Here is a 16,744-nt window from a genome sequence, read left to right on the forward strand (position 1 = left end):
TATCACATCTGCATTCAAGAAAGATAGAACGGAGAGGGGATGTCACTGTAGTCCATTTTATTAAGAAAACAAGGGTTTTCCCTGAAGCATCCAGAGATTCTCATTTAGGTCTCATTGGCCAGTACTGTCAGATGACCACTTCTAGCTGCAAAGGAGGCTGGGAGAATGAGTATTTAGCTTTCTCGCCCTTTTGTAGCCAAAGGATGCAAGGCAGAAGTTAACATGTCTGCCATAAGCAAAAAACATAACCACTGTGAGGCAACTTCCTAATGTATAAAATGCAATAATTCTAGCACACCTATTTCATAGACATGATGTGAACCTATTGGGCATGGTTCCCATAGAATACAGGACACACAGGCACATCCGGTTCCAGAACAAACACTGGATATTTCATAGTCATCACAGGAAGCATGCAAGTAAAACTCTGGACTACAATGTGATGCTAATGTCTATAAAAAACTTTTGAGACAAGAAAGGTACACATCAATATAAAAGTAATAGGGGGACTTCCCTGGTGGCACAGTGGTTAAGAATCTGCCTGCTAATGCAGGGGACACAGGTTTGAGCCCTGGGCCGGGAAGATCCCACATGTCACGGAGCAGCTCAGCCCATGCACCACAACTACTGAGCCTGCGCTCTAGAGCCCACGCGCCACAACTACTGAGCCCACGTGCCACAACTACTGAAGCTCGCGTGCCTAGAGCCTGTGCTCCACAACAAGAGAAGCCATTGCAATGAGAGGCCCGGGCATCACAACAAAGAGTAGCCCCCGCTCGCCGCAACTAGAGAAAGCCCGCGTGAAGCAACAAAGACCCAACACAGCCAAAAATAAATAAATAAATAAACCAACTTATTAAAAAAAAAAGTAATAGGAAGCTTGAATCTTCATGACCTCAAAAGGCTGATAAATTTGACTACGTTAAAATTAAAATTATCCCTAATTTGCAGAGGAGAAGCTCAGAGAGGTTAAGTAACTTGCCCAAGGTTACATAGTTAACAATATTCATGACAATAATAGCTACCATTTATGAAACACCTAGTATGTACATACAGAACATGTAATCCCACAACAACCTGGCAAGACAGGTATCATTATCCCTATTAAGCTAATCTAGCTGGCAGGTCAGGAGAACCAGAATGGGAACCAAGGGCTGTCTGTTTCCAAAGCTCTTCCTGTCCCACCTTAATGTGGTCTGTACGAGGCCTTTCTACCTCCAGAGATGGGACCCAAGGAATGATCAAAAATAATGTTCAAGCAGGTCAGTTCTGGGACCTGCACTTTCAATAAATAGATCAAACTACTGCAGATTAGCTGAGGGGAGAGGGCTATTCAGCCTAAACTATGATGAAGCAAAAACTCTGACACACCCTTGCCTGGCGGCCTGCTGATAAATGAGCCGGGCTCTCAATTCTGGAACCCATCCACCTACCGCAGATCCCTGGCCAGCTTCCCAGCTGTCCCACAGCTTCTTCTCGCCCCTCAGGAAGAATTCTCCTCCTCAAAAGACACTCCCCCGTCCAACCTGGTGTAGCACCTGAGATACCTACCATGTTGAGGGGACCTTGAAAAGTGGCCATATCTCTGGGAGATGTCATTTATGCTGAGTTTGTTAGAAGTTAATTTAATTCATTCCCTTTTTAATAGACAGTCATCTAAGAACAAAAGGAAATGGAACCTCTTGTGGGTTACATATTTTGAAAAGAAGAGGGGCACTAGGTTAGGTAAAATGGGAAGAGCACTGGATGGAGAGTCTGAAGCCCTGGATTCTGATTGCAGCTGTGCTTCTCTGTTTTTTTTTTTAATAAATTTATTTATTTATCTATTTATTTATTTATGGCTGTGTTGGGTCTTCATTGCTGCGTGTGGGCTTTCTCTAGTTTCAGCGAGCAGGGGCTACTCTTTGCTGTGGTGCGCGGGCTTCTCATTTCTGTGGCTTCTTGTGTTGCGGAGCACGGGTTCTAGGCACGCAGGCTTCAGTAGTTGCGGCACACGGGCTCAGTAGTTGTGGCTTGCGGACTCTAGAGCGCAGGTTCAATAGTTGTTGCGCACGGGCTTAGTTGCTCCGTGGCATGTGGAATCTTCCCGGACCAGGGCTTGAACCCATGTCCCCTGCATTGGCAGGCGGATTCTTAACCCCTGTGCCTCCAGGGAAGTCCCTGTGCTTCTCTGTTGATTGGTTGACTTGGGTTAGTCTTTTCAACTGCATGAGCTTCAGGGTCTTTTATATCTCAGGCCCTGGAGTGGCAGGAAGCCAGTCTGGAGAGGCAGCTTTCTGAAAAAGGGGTCAGGATCTTGCTTAGCCACTAGGTATTATGAGGTCTCTGAATGAAATTTTTTAGGGCAACTGATTAGGGGTAGAAGTAGGTGGATGGAGATGTCATGCAGGGAGCAGCTATCACCACTCACGGAAAAATCCAGGAAGACTACATCCACCTGGATTTCCAGGCGAGGAGAAAAGGGCTATGCTTGTCTTTGCAGACATCCAGCCCCATGTTACCCTTCCATGCAGTGACGTGAGTGGCCATGGTTTCCCTTCCTCAGCAAAGAGTGCTCTTAACTGAGAACTGTTTTTGAACAGCTTGTTTGCTGGTATGTCAAATAGAATGAAGCTTCTTTATTCAGTCAAGAGATTGAATCCAGCATCGGCTTCCTTCGAGGCACTGTGAGCAATGCAGAGAATCCTGGAAGAAGACACACCTGGAAGAAGAGCACCAACTTGTGTCAAGTCCAATGCTAGGAGGTTTGCATCCACTATCTCATTAGATTTCAGAGGTCAAAAGGAATAAATTGCCACGAGAGATTCAGATGATAATAATAATCATAATAGAGATAATATGCTATGGGGAAGTCTCTTCATTTTCCCCCTCCCTTTCTTAGTTTTCCCCTAATCATCCTGGCTTCTATGTTCTGAGCTTCCTTCCTGCTGTGTCAGGCCTGTGAGCCTGTCTTTGGTCTCAGTCAGAAAGTGATTCTGGAAAAGAGAAGAGATTGGTCTCGATAGGCTGAGCTCCCCCAGGGTGGCCTTGACCAAAATGGAGACTTCCATGGAGAAGAGCAGGAAAGAACAGTTCCCCAGAGAATGGTGCATTAAGGAAAGGGCCTCCCTAGGAAGTGATCCATCACTCGTGACATGTAAAATGGAGCTGGGAAGAGTCAGAGGGCAGGGACCAAAAGAAAGGAGCTCCCTGACTAATGTCCAGAAGAAGGAACTGGATGTGCCCCTTGCAGGTCTCATCTCTCTCTCCCCAGCTTCCACCCAACAGTGGCACCACCTAGGAATCAGGTAGTGAGCTGAGCCTCCCTCAACGCAAGGACTCCAAGTTTTAATCCCAATTAGACTCTCCATTTGCTGCTTGACCCTTGATCTCTTAAGTAGTGTCTACACAATCCCAAAACATCAGTTGAATCAAAAAATTTAGCCAGACATTTACCTAGAGGTCTGGGCTCCAAATTTCTGGACCAATTTGAAAGGATGCATTTATTGAATTGAATAAATTGGCCAGATGTTTTCCCTTCATTTTGGCATGGCCTTGGGTCCATATCTGGTTACAGCACTAGACCCTAAGGGGAAGGATGAATGAGAAATGAACGTGCATTTTTTAAACCCACGGTTCTGCTTACTGCACTTTGCTTGAAGAAACTAGAATGAGTATGCTAGGTTTCTGTGAACCAGATCTATGCAAAGAGCCCCCTCCCTGTTGATGACCCTTCTTTAGTAACAACTATAATTCACAGGGCATTTGACTATCACATTATTTATAAAGCACTATCACATTATGATTTCATTGAAACTCAATGCAAAACAAAATATTATTTTTCTTATTTCACAATCAAGAATCAATATTCTCTCACCCATAAGGATCACCTGCCTCTGGTATAACCTAAATAAAATCCAGACTTCCTGTGCCTGTTATCAGGCTCAACTCTTGGGATCTGAGATTTGGGGATTATTCATACCCAAAAGAAAGCAAATCTAGCTCCAAAAAAAAGACCTTACAGAAACTTGCAGTCAAGATGATGCAATAAGTTCAAAATTCGGTGGATCTTTCTGCTCCAACTCATAGCATTGATAGATAACATGCTTTTTAGAAAACATTTAAATATGGATAGCTTGACTCAAAAGCCAATAAACATCCCCACGTGCTATCGATGGAACAAAAAAACAAGGGTGAGTGTGAGCAAGATTGAAGCCACAGCTGCTGGATCCAGGGTCCAGGGGCAGCAGTGGCAGCTGGGAACTCCGCTCCAGTAGACAGTGGTCACTCAAAGTGTTCTTTGTGAGACTGAGGACCACATCTGGGATAATTCTAGAAGCCACAAGCAGGGTGGTGCTCCTCTACTTCCCCAAGCCCTTCCACTTTGCTCTTAAAAAGAGGTTTTAAAAACCACTGCTGAACAGAGGATTTTTAGGGCAGTGAAAGTACTCTGTATGATACTATAACGGTGGATACATGTCATCAGACATTTTTCCAAGCCCACAGAACGTACAACACCTAATGAACCCTAATGTAACTCACTGGACCTTGAGTGATAATGACGTGTCAATGTACTTTCATCAATTATAACAGATGTGCCACTCTGATGGGGGTGTTGGTAATGGGGGAGGCATGCAGGGGGCGGCAGGAGGGGCAGTCTGTGGGAACTCTCTGTACTTTCTGCTCAGTTTTGCCTTGAACCTAAAACTGCTCTGAAAAAGAAAGCCTATTTAAAAAAAACAAAACAAAAACTGCTGCTGAGAGCTCCCTGATTCCGTGCTTATTCTGAACAGGGGGTCTGGGAGCCTGGAGTTGGCTGCAGGAGGACCCAGAGGTGGTCTTTTTTTAAAATAAATTTATTTATTTTTATTTATTTATTTTGGGCTGCGTTGGGTCTTCGTTGCTGTGCACGGGCTCTCTCTAGTTGCAGCGAGCGGGGGGCTACTCTTCGCTGGGGTGCGCGGGCTTATTGCGGTGGCCTCTCTCACTGAGGAGCACGGGCTCTAGGCGCGCAGGCCTAGTTGCTCCGCAGCATGCGGGATCCTCCCGGACCAGGGCTCGAACCCGTGTCCCCCGCACAGGCAGGAGGACTCCCAACCACTGTGCCACCAGGGAAGCCCCCAAAGGCACTCTTATAACCAGGAACTAACCAAACTAACCACTGATCTGGCTGGGTCAAATGTTGCTTAGGGACAAATAAGATGAGACCTCCCATTCTTCTATGCTGGTGGCTCCACCTCTCACCAGTCACTAAGTATTGGAGTGCCCCGAGTGCTATCTTCAACCTCTTTGGGCTCTATCTACACTCACTCCTCTATAGTGTTCCTATCGCTTGATGCTTTCCAAATTTATGCGAGTAGCCTTGACCTCCCCCTCTGAGCTCTAAGCTCATATAAATAAATTCTGTGAGGACAGAGCTTGTCTTAACTCATCTGTGCATCCCTGATGGTACCCATGGCAATACTGAGACAGTAGGTCTTGGTGAGAGGTGCTGCATTAAATTTTCTGCTTCCCAAACACAAAGGCGAGATTGGTCATGCAGCTTGCAGAGTCCAGTACTCATTGCTCAGGCCCGTGGTTTCACTCTCAGGACACTTGAGGATGACTTGTCCTTGTGGCATTCCAGGGCTCTGTTCATCTTTGCTCCCACATGAATGCCACGCTTCTCCCAGCCTTGACCGAAATACCATCACCAACACAGATTTTCAGCTCCCACACAACTGGAAACACAAACAGCCGAAATTATTCAGCTCAATCAGAATGATTTCTAGAATAAATCCAAGAAGCTCTTGGGATAAGACAGGAGGGGATTTCTCCGAGACTTAGCAGAGACAGTTGGTATAAGTTACCATTGGAATAGTATACCCATGTGGTAGCCTCTAAAATAACCCCCCATCATTCCCACCCTCGGTATTCACACTTTTGTGTAATCCCCTCCCCTTGAGTGTGGGCTGTATATATTGACTCACTTCTAATGAATAGAGTATGGCAGAAATGATGGTATGCCAGTTCCAAGATTCAGTTATAAAAAGACTATGGCTTCCTTTGGGGGCTGCGCTTGAGGCAGCCCCATGGAGAGGCGCACGTGGCCAGGCCCTGAGGCCTGCCGACAGCCACGTGAGTGAGTGTGAAAGCAGTCTCCTCCAGTTGAACCTGGAGCCCCAGCTGACAACTTGACTGCAGCCTCGTGGGGGACCTTGAGCCAGAACTGCTGGCTAAGCTGCTCCCAGATTCCTGACCCACTTAGAACTGTCAGATAATAAATATTCGCTGTTTTCAGCCGCTGTATTTTGGAGTGACGTGTAATGCAGCAATAGATAACTAATACACCAACTTTAACATGGATTGACCCTACAGCTCTGGATACCAATTTAGCCTTTTCCCACAATTGTTCAGATGTTAACACACACATTCAATTGTGACACACACGTTCAGCTCAGTTGTTAAGCGCGTGTTGGTACTTCCTTTCATAGCTGGATGCTAAACACAGTACTGAAATATAACATATTCATTTAAATGCACAGGAAAGCTTTCAGACACTGCCTTACCTCGGGTCCCCGAGAAAGCGGTCTGCATCAAATCTTAGGTGCAAACACATTACCAGTGATGCAATCCCAGGGCCACCAGGGTGAGGGGGGAGAGGGAAGAGAGGCAGGGAAGGATGGAGACAAATGCGGAGTGGTAATTACCAAGCTGGCTGCAGCGTCACAAAACAAGACAGCCAGCTGCTCAGACACACCGGAAGTCTCCAGAAAGACCATATGGAGTCAGGGTACCTGGAACAGTCCAGGAGGGGGAGAAGAAAGGAGTCATCTATTCGTTGTTCCTTCCTGTCTCCTGTCTCAGCCAATGGGACATCACAACCCCCCAAACTTGCAGGTTATGTTATCCAGCTCCTCCGGGAAAACGGAATCTCATGTGGGGATCTGGGACTTCCCCTAAAACCAAAGCTTCTGTAGGTGCGTCAGGTCATCCCTGGGCACTGGAGCCGCTGTGGCTACCGCTACAGCAGACGCTATGGAGGCCTTGCCAAAGTCTGGCCCTCGCTCAGGGGAGGCTGAGACAGATGGCGGTATTAGGAGATGAGGTGACAGAGGAAGCAGCTGGGGTTCTTCATTGATCAGACAGCCAAGAACTAGAGGGTAGGTGAGGCTGAGCAAATCGGGGCGGAATATAAACCGGGTCTGGAACAGATGTACACACAGATGAACACCTAGTCATGGGGATGCTACTTTTATACTTGAACTCTGTGTGTGTGTGTGTGTGTGTGTGCATTACACACTCAGGTGTTACCTGTATTGACTCAGACTTTATTATTTGTCCCCAAGGAAGAGCCGCCCTATACGGGAGGCTTAGGGGAGAGGTTCTGCATCTCTGAGCAGTCTTGTTTCATGGAGATATCCTTATTCCTCAGGAGATTCCACTTTCCTGGAAACTTAATATTATTTAATTCCATTGTCTGGTTTCATATCATGATGTCACCAAGAATACAGGAAGATGGGAGCTAACGCAAGATGAGATGGCAACTAAAACCTGAATCAATCCTACAGAGGGCTCTGGAGCTAAGAAGGACCTTCAGGGTTGTCCCAACTTGAAGGCAAGGGACCCGGCCTTTGTATCCCGGTATTAGCCAGTCATGGGGCAGGCCGCTCCCTGAGGAGGATGGAACCTTGGATGATGCAGTTCCTTGCTGCCAGAGCAAATCTCAGCGAAAGACACAATTCTGAGCCCTTCGAAGCCAGTGTTCCTAGTGACCAGGGTTGGAGCATCAGCCCCAAAAAGGGGATCTGGGTGGGATGCCACCGTATCCATGAGAGTTGGCTAAACTTCTCATGGTGAGAATTACAACTTAGTCTAACTCTGGTTTTCCTTCAAAACTGACCACACTGATTCACCCTAGATGTTTTCCCAGAGTCAAAAAGGCTTCCCATTAGTTGTCATAAAAGATTCCCCAGATGTGTTGAGAATGATCATGTGATGTTTCTTTCTGGGCTTGGATGATTTCCTGATTTACCAGAGTGAAGGAACAGGAGCCAGGCCAGAGATAATCCCAAATTCCAGGAACTTTTTCCTTTACAAATACCCTGAAATACAGATTCAGCTTTCTTAACCCCCATGCCTGGATTTCTTTGTCCCACCTGACCCAAAAGGCAAACCCAGCTATTTGCTCTAGTCCAAGAGACCACTGTCCTGTCGTCTCCTTAGACTTAAAGAAACTAGCACAGGAAAATGAAATAGCCTCACTCCTAGGTCAGAAATCTCATAACCCTCTCCCCACTACAGGTATGGCCAACCTCTTTACAGATTCTCCCTCACCTACCTCATGCCCCTCCTGCTGCCACAAAGACTGCAGAATCCTGTCACTGTGCCCAAGTCCTCAAACTGTGCTTACTCAGCAAGGCCTCCAGGAGCCCCTGGTTCCCAAAAGCCAGTGTTTCTCAAAGTGCAGACTGACTGCTTTGGGGTCTGACATAGTAGGGAATGGGCCCCTACCCTGGCTTTTTTCGGAGCAGCTGCTTTGTTTTTTGTTTTGTTGTTGTTGCTTTTTATCTGTTTTACACACTGTTCTTTATGTAAGATGTTTTCTGAAGGAAGTTCAAGAAAATCAATTTGAAAACCTCTCTTCTTATTCAACATTGAAGTGTTTAGCATTAACGACATAAAACTGACCTCCGTTTCAGTGACTAGGCTTCTGTTTCTGAGCATAAGTGCCCATCTCTCCGACTCTTGCTAATTTCCCACTTTAACTGGGAAACTGTGGGCTATAGCCCTTAGCAGTATCTAGCTGGCATGGCATAACCTTTTTTTTTTTTTTTCCATTGTGCTCCCTCTACAGTTGCCTTCTATTATGAAGCAGTATTTGCTTACCATCTACATTTCTGGCATAAAGTTTTCATTTTCAGTAAATATATTTCAGATCTTTAAATGAATAAATTTAAAGAAAATTATTAAGTAAATAATAGAGCAGGCTCACACAGTTATGGCAAAGAACATGAAGGTGGTACAGGGATGAATGCCATCCTCTGTGGGGCGTTTACCTCTTGCTGGGCATTCCATCTGTGGTCCATCACCACCATCATCCAAATGCAGCAGCACAGCAAGCGTTCTCCACCTGATTGTGCAATAAGAACCAGAGATTCTAATTCAATACGTTGGAGGTGGGGCCCAGGAATCTGCATTCTTAACTGGCACCTCAGCTTATTCTGGTGCCTGATTATCCCCTTCTCAGCATATCAATTCTCTAGATCCACCAGACCAGGAGTTCTTTAAGGTGAAAAATTATATCTCACTTATACTAAGCTGTGCTTAGGACATAGTCTCCAAATAAATGTTTGGGGAATACAGTCAGGCAAGTAGGACAGAAATGACATGAAATCAGAAGTGTCAAGCTGGGAAAGGTCTTTCCATTATACAAATAGATAATGAAGCTCAGAGAGGTTGAAGTCCTTGTGCACAGCCCTTGGCTAGTGAAAAAAGAGCCACAGAGAAGGCCAAGTATCTGGGCTCCAGCTCATAGTCTTAGACCACTGCCTCTCGAGCTGGCGAGCCTCCCGGGATTGGAGCAGAAGTTGACAAGAACTTAGAAGATCATGGGCACATATTCAGTTAGTTTGACTCACTCTGTTCCATTGTGTAATTTAAGCTCTGAATTTTTTCTAAAGCATGAGGGAGACTGTAAGAGAGACTGGGTAGATCTGCAGACTGGAAGAAGAACAAAAGAATCTCCTCTAAGGAATCAGTAGCAACTTCTTCAAATGCAGATGTCAGCCACTGAACCTGCCCTGGAGCCAAATGAATGAAATGCCTTAGTGACACAAGGAAGTTGGGCCCCTCCCCCATGTGGAGAATGTGAGGTCCTGTGTAGCCATCTTTATCGATCCCTAGGTCTGTACCCTGTTGCCCTAGTACAGGACTCCATTAAAGACCTCTCTGGGGGGCTTCCCTGGTGGCGCAGTGGTTGAGAATCTGCCTGCCAATGCAGGGGACACGGGTTCGAGCCCTGGTCTGGGAAGATCCCATATGCCACGGAGCGACTAAGCCCGTGAGCCACAATTGCTGAGCCTGCGCGTCTGGAGCCTGTGCTCCGCAACGGGAGAGGCCACGATAGTGAGAGGCCCGCGCACCGCGATGAAGAGTGGTCCCCACTTGCCGCAACTAGAGAAAGCCCTCACACAGAAACGAAGACCCAACACAGCCATAAATAAATAAATAAATAAATAAATAAATAAATAAATAAAATTAAAAAAAAAAAAAAAAGACCTCTCTGGGAGACAGTTTAGTGCAGTAGTTAGCACGTGGGCTTTAGAACCAAATTCCTGGGTTCAAATTCTGACGCTGCTTTTTACTATCTCTATAATCTTAGTCAAGTTCCTTAACACTCTCTGTACCTCCATTCTCTCAACTGTAAAACTGTAATAAATAGTAGCTCTTACTTCATAGGGCTTTCCATACGTCAAGGGTCAGGACAGTGCCACCTAACAGGTGGTAAGCACTTGGTAAGTGTTAGCAACTATTTCACATTTTTCAATAATCACCAGTCAAGCACCTATGTTAAGCACCATGAAAAATACAGTTGCCCTAGAGGTATGTTCTGGACTGAATGTTTGTGTCTCTCCAAGATTCATATGTTGAAACCTACCTCTCAATGTGATGGTATTAGGGGGTGGTGTCTTTGAGAGGTGATTAGGTCATGAAGGTGGAGCCCTCAAGAATGGGATTAGTGTCCTTATAAGAGACCCCAGAGAACTCCCTCTCCCCTTGTGCCGTGTGAAGACACAGCAAGAAGACTGCCGTCTGTGAACCAGAAAGTGGGCTCTCACCAGATGCTGAGTCTGCTGAAAACTTGATTTTGGACTTCTCAGCCTCCAGAACAGTGAGAAATAAATTTCTCTTTTTTATAAGCCACCCAGTTGATAGTATTCTGTTGTAGCAGCTCAAAGGGATTAAGACAAGGTACATGCAATCTGATAGAGGAGATGCAAAGTGTACAAAAATAACTATAACTCAAGGAGAGACCATAGGGTCATAAGACTGTGCACATAATCAAATACCATATGGGAAGAATCTACCTAGGATGTGGATACTCCAGTCATTCCCCTTGGACCAGCAATGGGACTAAGGCAGAGAGTGGCGACTTCACTTGCCCATAATCACACAGGTAATGAGTGCAGAGTCAAGCTCTGAGGACCAGCTTCTCTTACTACAAAGCCTGTCTTCCTAACAATACGGGTTTCATGGTAACATGCTAGATTGCAGATCCAACAGGTGCTGGGGTTCTAAATAAACTGCAGCAATAGACCGACATTCCTCAGAGTTAATCTTACCGAACGTAATAAACCTCCACTGTATGTGCTAAACGGTCCCTAATTTAATTAATGACTTAATTGGTTAGTGGACTTACTAATGCATTAATAAGCCATTAATATCTCATTATGCCTATGGATACCAGCCTATTACTAGCACCGTTAGGCTGGCAATAAAGGCTTCATGGGCACTATTCACTCCCTGGTACCCAGAACGCCTGGCACATAGTAGGTATTCAATAAATATCTGTTGAATAAATAAACATACTCCTGTTTTACACTCATTTTCAGGTTCAAATAGCTTCAACATTTTTATTATTGTTGTTTGTATTTTTTGTGTAACCAGGTACCCGGCCTCACAAGGACTATGAACTCACTAATATTAAAGCAACATCTCGAGAATTCCCTGGCGGTCCAGGGGTTAGGACTTGGCGCTTTCACTGCCGGGGCCTGGGTTAGATCCCTGGTCGGGGAACTAAGGTCCCACAAGCCCCGTGGCACAGCCAAAAAAAAAAAAAAATCAACATCTGGCCTTTCCTAACCCCTCCATCAATTGATGAAAACCAGGGATCACAAAAGAAACTGTTCGTTGTGCAACTCTACCAGAAGCCTAACCCAGACAAGGAATATCGGGGGGCCCTGGGTGAGGAGAGATGGGGTGAGAAGCAAGCTGATGGATTCCAAAGGGAACAAAAACTCTGCAGCAAAGAACATGTCAGCACAATTAAGAAAAGTAGACTGGGAATTAGAGATAGAGCCACCTGTCAAAAGATAAATTAGAACAGGTATGCAACCACTGACCCAGTATTCCTCTCCTTTTTTTTTTTTGGCCTCACTGCACGACTTATGGGATTTTAGTTCCCCGACCAGGGATCGAACCCGCGGCCCTGGCAGTGACAGCGCCGGCTCCTAACCACTGGACCACCAGGGAATTCCCCCCACTATTCCTCTTCTATGATCTTTAGTCAACATGGCCAATGCAATTTACGTGCCTATCAGCTGGTACACTGATCCGGGAAACTGTAATAACAAGTCTTATTTTAAAATATGGCCTGCCTTCCCCTGTCTTGCAAGGAAAGCTCTCGGCTCCACACAACACGAGTTGGAGTGGGCTGGAGGAGACGACAAGCATGAAGCAAAGGGGACCTGAGGGTCTCTAGTCCTATGCAAGGAAGCACAGGACTGGGTGTGGAAGAATCAGGCCTGAAGTGAAGGGTTCCCAACAGTGATCAAGTGAGATGGAGCAGTCAGGTGCAGGAGGCAGACGTGGGAGAGTCCCTGGGGCTCTAGTACAATCTGTAGGGAGAGTTGAGGCCCCCAGTGGCCAGGAGAGATAGTGGAATGGGCCAGCTGTTCCAGGCGCCTTGTTAGTTCACCCAGGTGCACAGAATCACCTCACATACCAAGACGGCCAGGTGGAATTTTACGTGTTTTTGACTTTTTATCAGTCAGAGTCCTGGCAGGAAATGAATGGCAACTCAAGCCAGGTAAAAGAAGAGAAAGAAAGAAGCAACTATTTTATAAAGGAGTCATTAGGATTAGAAGAAACTAACCAGGGATGGCATGGTACCCCAGGGCTACCAACAGTGGGAACCCATTGCCATTCCTGGAGCCAAAAGGAGAAGAGGAAGTATGGGTTGCCTGCAGGAAAGTAGCTATATAAAGAGATGCTCCCTAATAGGAACTGTGGCCTTTGGTACAGGGACACAGCCAGCCGTAGCAATGCAGCAAGGAAGAAGCCAGGGAAATAAACAGCCTGCCACTCTTCCAGGTGGTGCACCCTGTTGGCCAAATTTAACCAGAAACCAGAGGGCATGGGTGACCCTGAGGCACAAAGCAGAGCGAAGGATGGAGAGTGGGTCAGGATGGGGGTGGGGGAGGGGGGAGGCAAATGTAACAGAAGTTGACTTCACACACCTCCCAAAAGTTCTCACCCTTCTCCATCCTACTTTCTACTTGCATGGACCGTGTCGCAGGCTTACCATGATCTCTGGTTGCTAGCTGGGGTTAGCCATTGGCAAAGATGAGAATGTGGTCAAGATGTTTATTTTTCTGGTCATCTCGAGCTGAATGTGTCCCTCCACAAAGGAAGGCCTACTCTACACAGCTCTCCCTTCAGGCTCCGGTAACACTCTCTCCACTTGTCATTTCTGATTATGTCACTGTCTCTTGTGGCCGCTCTACAGCCCCACACCTTTGTAAGGAGCTCTTTTTCTTTAAGTCCCTTTGACTTATCCCATTTCGAGGGTGCTGCCTTTTTCCTGTTGGGACCCTGACTCATTCACTTTATAAGGATGATTTTTATAAGGCGGCATTTTTCTACATAATACAGCTCCAATTTTTTAATAGAAGTTAATAAGAAATTAGAATTTATTTACCAGAAATCCATTTTTACATTTTACCAACGTTTAGAGTATATACATTCCACTACTTAAGGGATACTTGGACAAGGAAGAGTTCATTACAATTATTTTATTATACAAGTGGGGAACATAGGAGACGAGGGCTTTCCTTTCCCTCCATGATGTTGAGACTCTGCTACTGGCTAGCTCCGAACTTCAGCTTAAGTAAATGTTTCCCAAAGCTAACATTAAAAGCAAACTGACCGGGACTTCCCCGGCGGTCCAGTGGTTAAGACTCCGTGCTTCCACTGCAGGGGGCAGGGGTTCAATCCCTGGTTGGGGAACTAAGATCCCACATGCCATGCGGCACGGCCAAAAAAATAAAAAAGCAAACTGACCATTTAGCTTAACTATTCAGCAAAATATGAATTGAGGGGACGTTAATCTGAACAGGGTTGGAATTCCAATTGTGTCTGTCCTGTCTTAAAAAAATAATAATAATATATACAGCAGAAACTAACACAACATTGTAAAGCAGTTATACTCCAATAAAGATGTTAAAAATAATAATAATAAACCATAATGGAAAAGAATATTAAAAAAAGAATGTATATATATGTATAACTGAATCACTTTGCTGTACAGCAGAAATTAACACAATACTGTAAAACAACCATATTTCAATAAAAAAAGAAAAAGAAAAACTTCCATGGCTCCTCATTGTGTATAGAATGAAATAAAGCCCAAGGCATACACTCCAAAGCCCTTTGAGATCCGACCCCAACCTGCTCTCTTCTCCCCTCGCCCTCTGAGTGCATATCCTGCATGCCAGCTACCCCAGACTGCTACCACCCCATTCCCTGTCCACATCCTGTCTTCGTCTCTCTGTGGTCATGTACTCCTTCTGTCTGAAATATGTTTTCATCTCTAGCTGTCAAAATCCTACTCGACATGCAAAGACTTGTACATAAATCATCATAGCAGCTCAATTTTTAATAGTCACACACTGGAAACAACCCACATGTCCATCAACAGGTGAATGGATACACAAATTGTGGTATATCCATACAATGGACTTCTACACAGCAACAAAGAACACATTTGACACATGAAACAACATGGATGAATCTTAAAATCATTACGCTGAGTGAAAGAAGCCAGATGAAAAAGAGCACATACTGTATAATTCCATTTATATAAGATTCCAGAAATTGTAAACTAATTTATAGTAGCAGAAAGGAGATCAAGAGGTTGCCTGGGGATGAAGACAGAGAAAGGAGGGGTTACCAAGGGCCTCAAGAACTCTTTGGAGGATGATAAAAATGCATGTTAATCTGATTGTGATGATGGTTTCATTGATTTATACATATTTCAAAACTCATAAAGTTGAACATTTTAAATATGTGCAGTTTATTGTACACGCACTATACCCCCAAAAGGTATGAGAAAAAATACGACAAACTTGAAAAACTACTGGCAGCAAGCCAATAAAGGAGTATTAGTTATAATATATTAAGTGCCCCAACAAAGAAAAAAATACAAATAAAGCAATGGAAAATGGGTACAGAGCACAAGTAGGTAATTCAGAAACAAATACAAATGACAAACATGCTTCCCTATAAGTGTTTTGCTGGAACAGAAGGTAAAAATATACCCTATTCACCAAGGGGTCTGAAGGGCCAGCTATATGGGGATCTGTAATGATCATCAGTGAGGAGAGGACCTTTGGGCAGGGAGTGGGCTTCACCCCAGCATCTTAACACATCCTCAGCCCTTTTGCCTTCATCCCGCCAGGCTCAGCATTCTGAGTGATACCTGGCATGACAGGTCACCAGATTCCTTATGTGAAACTGAAGTCCCATCCCATATGGACACATGTCCTTAAATTGCACCTTTTCAATCCAGTCGTTACCAGAACATGAGCATATACTGGTCACAGTTACATTTACTCCGGTGCAATACCAAGAAGGGGTGGTCACTAGTCCTCAGGCCAGGACAGAGCTCCCAGGTGGCTTTATCACAGCCTACATTCTGCTACAGCGAGTGGCACACCTATCTCTCTCCCCCATGGGGAAACACAAACTCCTGCAGGCCACAGGGCGGTCTGGTCATTGCTCTCCCCCTAGGAACCCAGCACAGGGCCTCCAGCCCCGAATGGGGAATAATATCTTGAGTTTTAGCACAGGACCTGCCAAAACACTGTCACCCACTCTTAAAATTCAACTTTTACAGGAACCCTGAGCTAGTATGATGATTAATAGTATCATTACCCTTATTCTCAATTTGAAGAAGCAGGGGCTTGCGGTGGAGCGCCTCTCCTCCAGGTGGCCCGCTTCATCAGAAAGGGGAGAAGAGCCTCCCCCAGGCAGAGCTGTCCCCAGCGCCCCAAACACTTTGGAAACGAGAGCTGAACGGAACTTCCGCCCAGACTCAGGGCGGGTGCACCTGCAATGCGATCTGACTGCTCAAGGCTTTCCCTTCCTCTTCGCCCGCGTCGGCCTGGCTGTTCCACTCGGTTTGCCCGCAGCGGACTGAAACTGACAGGCTGGCGAGGGAGCTGGAGCAGAGCGGGGGCGAGGGGGAGGGGGGAGGGGGGAGGGGCGAGGGGGAGGGGCGAGGCAGGAGGAAGACCCGGGATGGAAAAATCCCAGGTGACCGGGGAAGAAGCAAGGACACCCATAAGAAGAGTGAGACAAAGAGAAAAAAGTTGGACACCCGAGGACACACAAAGCTGCAGAAGCATTTATGAAAGAAAAAAAAAGAACAAAACAAGAATGAACAGAGAATGGCTCATTTATTCATTATTAACAAACAAGTAGCACTAATGAATATCATTATTAAAGAGCATTTTGTGAATATTAATATGTAGTTATATTCTAAATAATGTTCTCCCCGTGGCCAGCCAGTATCCTTCCAATCTTCCTTCAAAAGGCAACTATTTTAACTATAACCACTGCCCCCCATCAAAACCCCACAGTCACATCCCTGATTCCGTGTCTCTTCTAGACCTTATCAGCAAGAAACACTGTTAAGATGTGATTTTCCACTTTTATTTTTACTGTCTGTCTCCCTGCACTAGAGCAGACGTTTTACAATGACATGGATTTATGTGTTTTGTAC

The 16,744-nt window shown here is 45.5% G+C and overlaps 1 long non-coding RNA gene across 1 annotated transcript in view; it reads right to left on the reverse strand.

Moving 5' to 3' along the window:
• The window catches only part of LOC118897132, a 35,155-nt gene extending 19,030 nt beyond the window's left edge, over window positions 1–16,125 (reverse strand). Inside the window, exons 1-2 of the long non-coding RNA XR_005020345.1 lie at window positions 15,895–16,125; window positions 9,018–9,091 (exon numbers count right to left, since the gene is read on the reverse strand). This is a non-coding gene — a long non-coding RNA (uncharacterized LOC118897132). The remainder of the gene's footprint in view (window positions 1–9,017; window positions 9,092–15,894) is intronic.
• Window positions 16,126–16,744: the final 619 nt, after the last annotated feature.

This window comes from Balaenoptera musculus, chromosome 6 (assembly GCF_009873245.2).
Source record: "Balaenoptera musculus isolate JJ_BM4_2016_0621 chromosome 6, mBalMus1.pri.v3, whole genome shotgun sequence".
Classification (NCBI taxonomy): Eukaryota; Metazoa; Chordata; class Mammalia; order Artiodactyla; family Balaenopteridae; genus Balaenoptera; species Balaenoptera musculus.